A 5,643-nucleotide genomic window follows, 5' to 3' on the forward strand; every position below is an offset into this window, starting at 1 on the left:
AATGCGTGTGTATTCGTGTTTGCGCGTACGCGTTTTCCGTTTCGTCGAAAAAGCACGCGGCTGAGAGACGCGCGATTCGGCGCTTTGCGTTTATCACCGATTGTTCCGTAGCGTAACGTGTGGAACGACCGGTTTTTCTCTGCTCAATGATCTCAAAGCCGTATCCGTCACATCGGGGAAAAAAAGAAAAAAAAGAAAAAAAGAAAGCGTTCCGGAAATATCGCCCGCGGCCACTCCGGACGATATGTGTCGCGTGTACACACAGAACTGAACCCACTCGGACTTTGCATTAATTCTTAGATCTAGAGAAATGGGGACGAATATAGATGACATATACGCGCGCGACATATAAGTGAATAACGTTGAACTGCATGAGCCCTGATGCGATTGTACTGAATATTCCGAGAGTGAGTTACAGGGGGATCGCGGGACTCTTCTCTCTGTCGGATAATTTCTATCTTTCGTTGCGCGTAATTAAAAGTCGCGGTAATTAACCGGTCTTAAGTGACGAGAGAAAAGTTCATAGGAATGTAAAGCGAGTTGTGACAACAGTTACGTTATTTTGAGGTAACGAGCTCGAGGTACCGTCGTTCGGCTACCATTCTTCTCGCTCACTGACGTGAGTCGATGTTGGTACATGCGTGTAAAGAAGACGATCTCCGTGAAGCTAGCGACCCATTTTTAGTATGTTTCATCACGTTATTCACCTGAGCCCTGTTTTTTCTCTCGTCATTTATTTGCTTGTCCACTATTTTAATTGCTATTTTATCCGAACAAACGGATTACGGAATAATCGGTTTTTCTTTCTTCCCTTTTTTATTTCCCTCGGAAATTTTCGTTTCGTAACAATTTCTATTTGAAGAATGCGCCGTTACTCAATCCCACCTATCATTCGTATGGCGATCCGCTCGTTAATCTACGCGAAAACTGAATTCGTCCTCGAAAAAAATTTCGTTCGGTACTTCCACATATATGCAGTTTTGCTTATATATGCGATGTTAACAAAAAAATTGTACGGTACACAAGCTCGCGAATTTTCCTTTGCGGACACGTCGTTGCGCGTTAACTTTCGAATCGTGGAATCGTTCATCTTAAAAATCGTGTGGCTCTTACATTTTGTAAAATCGCGAACTAATGAAAATGTCACGTTCTTTTTTTTTCCCACACAACTCTATTATCTACTGGTTTAAAATGTGTTTTCGAGCGTTCTCACGCATATACCGGCATGTCGATCGCTCAAAGCAGTCGAGAGTCAACTGTTGCGTGCAAGTGAGTCTTTATATCTGATTTCCACGAGTTTTTTTTTTTTTATACCTCTCGATCGACGTGGCACACAACCGAGTGTCACAACGCCACATGCCGGTTCAATACGCAGTGATAACACTCGTTCGTCTATCTAGCGACTATAAGGCATGTGAAAGGTCTAGAACCTGTGCAAAAAACTCAATGCGAGCTATACCAATCGGAGAAACGCGACATTAATTGCGATTTATTGTCAAAATCAAAGTGCGAATTTTCGGGGTGTGTATCGATCACGCGATATCACAATATTACACGCGTTATTTAATGCAAATCTTTAAAAAATATGTTGGATAAAGTAATCTAACCAATCAGCTCGCCGGGAAATTACACGAACGTAATATCGTCATGAGGAAATACTAATTATTTATGAAACTGGAGCACGATAGAGTTTATGTTATAAAGAATTAATACATGATAAAATATGTAATATAATCATGCAGAAAAATCTTTCGAACTTTGGCATTTGATTCGGAATTCTATTCTGCGAGAATCATTTTTAGTAAGGATGAATAGAATAGAACTAAGAGTGATCCTCATTGGCTCCCTTGAAAGTTTTGCGCTTTAAAAATGTCTTAATAATAAAACTTGGCAAGTACGAAGTCGGAAATGCTATTTCATCTCACGTTGATTTGGCCATTGATTTTCTCTTTCCTGAATTACTGATGTACATTCGAGTCAGTATAAAGATTCTTTATTTTCCGATGTCCTTCTTCCGAAAAATAAATAATTGTTGATGCGTTGTGACATGCGATATTGCGTGAAACGAAACTATCGTCGTATACACGAATGTTTGTCCTATAGGCATCGCGATTTTACATTTGTTAATGACAATAACTTATCGAATAATTTATTCAAATTATGTTCAACATTTCCACGTGCTATTTTGCACACGATAACATTAAAGTTTCATTATAATATTTTCTATAATTTACCATCGATTAATTTAATACTGTGTTTGACAACAACAGCTTAGAATAAATTAAAATATATTTAACGCTAATGAAATATGAATAAACATTAACTGTATAAAGCTAATTTAACTTTTAATATATAATTAAGCTTTTAATCCAAATTTTGACAATATGAAGCTCAATTAAATTGATTTGTAGACGAGAATTTCGTTATCGTCGATATCATTCGATTCATAAGGGAAAGATGTTTTTAATTTAAACGCGTCCACGTGACTTATCTTTTTTTCTGCAATAGGCAAGATGACGCGGCAGTCATTATCATTTTTGTAATTGTATTGCGAACGCGGTTACGTGTTTGCATATATTTTTACGAGAAAAATATATATGAAACACTGCCGAGAAATGAGGAGTTACACGAGACGAGCGTAAACAACCCTGTGCACATATTTTCTCACTTCTTAAGGTAATTTCGCTCGCTGGGAGGAGCTCGTCCTTCGTTCCTAGCGTGAAAATATGCTTTCGCGACCGCGACGTTCGATGCTCGGTTCCTTCGGTAAAAATTTACACACCTCGAGCTTTCGTACTTTCGGTACCGTAGGCATTATTAACGTAATGTTACGCAGCGACGGATTTAGAATAATTTGGGCGCAAGACGAGGTATTCCGAGCCCTTAAAAAGAAAGATATAAAATAAAACCAGATGAATTTTATAGCTATATATGTGTATCCCGTATCGTAAATATTTTTAACTAGAGTTTATAAAATTGTTATAATATTTTAATGTTTCTTATTGATGTGGCCGAGACTGTGGCCGTATAGCTTTATTATCTAGGCCAAAGTTCGCATCAGTTGTTACGATTCATTATTGTCCGAATATAAATACAGCATTCAATGGTATATTTCCTGTTGTTGTATCGTGAAGTAACAAACGAGTACTATCTGTCTTAACAATTGGCAGCAATAAATCGTAGTAACTACCAATCGATCGAGAAGTATTTTAAATTAAAGCGGTAACAGGACAAGTGCGTGCGTGAGTGAAAGAAAGAGAGACAGAGAGACAGAGAGAGAGAGAGAGAGAGAGAGAGAGAGAGAGAGAGAGAGAGAGAGAGGGAGGCAGGAAGAAAAGGAATAAGGGATTGAAAGACAAAGTGTTAATTTTGCTGGATTCGTTTTGTACATAGACAATAATGTACGAGGACTTTCATGATGGACAAGCAAAGTAATACAAGAAAATCGATCATGAATTATTTACAGCGCCTGATAATAACGATATGAAGCAGAGATGGACACGGTAGATAAAAGAGAAGATATTTATTTGCAGTGACTTCGTACATACAAGCAGGTGTGAGTGATAAGTGTTTTCTACATTTTCAAAGTATGCGCGGTAAATTAATTGTCGTTACATTTATTAATATGCGCCACGTTGTTAATTTTGTACCCGGTTGAAGTAGCGAGATTAACTTCTAATCCGACAATTCTCTCTTCTTACTTAATTAGTGGAGATGTGGACAAACAGAAATTAAAAGCAAAAGGGTATTTAAATTTTAAAATAAGATATATCTTAGTCTTTTTTAAAAACACTTAGGACGACTTGCGTTTTACTAAAGTACTTAAAAATCGCGTCTTAAGATACGAAATCGATTTTAAACACATACATACAACTGCCAAATGTGTAATCACGGGTCAAGAGTTAATTTCGTTCATGATACGTTCATGATGACGTTCTTTTCGATTTGTTATAAAAAGAAATATACAGATATCCGGAAATATATCTAACATCTATTTATAAATATCCAGTTGTTACATAAATAACGTTCACGAAGGTGCGATGTATTTTTGAATGGAATTAAATGAATGAATTTCTGATACAAGTACTCAGGTATGAATAGGATTGCCAGAGATTTTTTACACAGCTGTCCCAGATTTCAGGACGTCGAAGATAATCGACGTTATATTGCAAATTTAGAGATCCAATTTGATTTCTAAAATCTCGCATAATTACGTTTCTAAATAAGAAAAATAAGAAAATTAAGCACGTAGAATATATTGAAAATAGAAAAGAGAGTGACAATTCCCATTTACAAAATACAAGCTTTTTTTCTGTCTTTACGTGATCTATCTATGTTTCCTGTATTTCGAAGGGAAAAATCTGGCAATCCTGAGCACGAAGAAAGGCCCTCCCCTCCCCACCCCTCCCCCCTCCTTCCCTCTCAAGATACGCATCGACGTAACGCATCGACCTCGGCCTTAAAAGCTGCACTTTGTACAATTAGACCGAGTGTTACAAACCGCGTTGCGGCGACTAGTAACCGGCTATGTGCTCCGTGTTAACGCTAGTAATAACATTAATGAGTAACTCTTTAACGTCCGCTCCAACGTGCGGCTCGAACACGCGAGTCCTGCGAAAGATCCTCGCTACAGGTTGTTGGCTCCGTTAATAACCCGTGCGGGTACAACACACATCCGTTATACGTCATCCTTATTACTGGGAGAGAATAGACATTTGTATATATTCGTATATACAACCTGAGTTTTCTAATCCCTCTTTATCAATTTTACATTTTTTTATCGTAGTTTTATAGCGCTGAGCGCATATCTACGCTTCTATTGCGGACAATAAAAAAAAAATTTCAGTTTTAAAGATAATAAATAGGACGTCGACGACGTCTACAGGCTATTGTTTGAAACAATAGTATCGCGTACATATGCGCTCCGTCTGAAGGGATATCACATACACTTGTACGTATCATTCGCGACACATCAGATGTAATCTGAAAACCGGACGAAAGGAGGAAATGTAAAATCTCTCGAAAATCGCGGGAAAAATGATGGAGTTGCCAACGGGATTATTTTACAGAGTCTTTAGATTTGACAAAATGTAAATCTCTCTCTTCGAGCTTGGAAATTTTTTATACATTTTCTCTACATATCCACATGTTCACATATCCGTGCGTTTGCATATCTATGTACATGTTTACCACATTCACATATCGTTACCATATCGATCTACGTATAAGTAGTTTTTCAAGACGTCGCAGCTCGAAAACAAACTTTGTTGACCGAATTGATCCGAATTAATATAAACTTTTCTTCTTCGACTGTGTGTGAAGCAATGCGTTATTGTTGGCAACCTCAAAAAAATGAGCAGAGAACGTTATTATGTATGCCCTGCGTGCGCGTATGTTTGTGTGCGTTGTATATGCGTATGTAGGTATGTATGTGCATTTGCCTGTAGACCGAGTGCTCGCGTGTAAAGTTATAAAGGAATCGGACCTAGTTTACGACCCTTAAGACGTGTCCCCGCCGAAGGGGGCAGCCACTTTTAAGGATGTTAACGATGTACAAATGTGTAATTTAGTGTCGCAAGAAGAATCCGTCTAACGGCGCGGTGCATGACGACGAATATATATATATATATATATTATATATAT

Source organism: Trachymyrmex septentrionalis, unplaced genomic scaffold (genome assembly GCF_001594115.1).
Source record: "Trachymyrmex septentrionalis isolate Tsep2-gDNA-1 unplaced genomic scaffold, Tsep1.0 scaffold81, whole genome shotgun sequence".
Classification (NCBI taxonomy): domain Eukaryota; kingdom Metazoa; phylum Arthropoda; class Insecta; order Hymenoptera; family Formicidae; genus Trachymyrmex; species Trachymyrmex septentrionalis.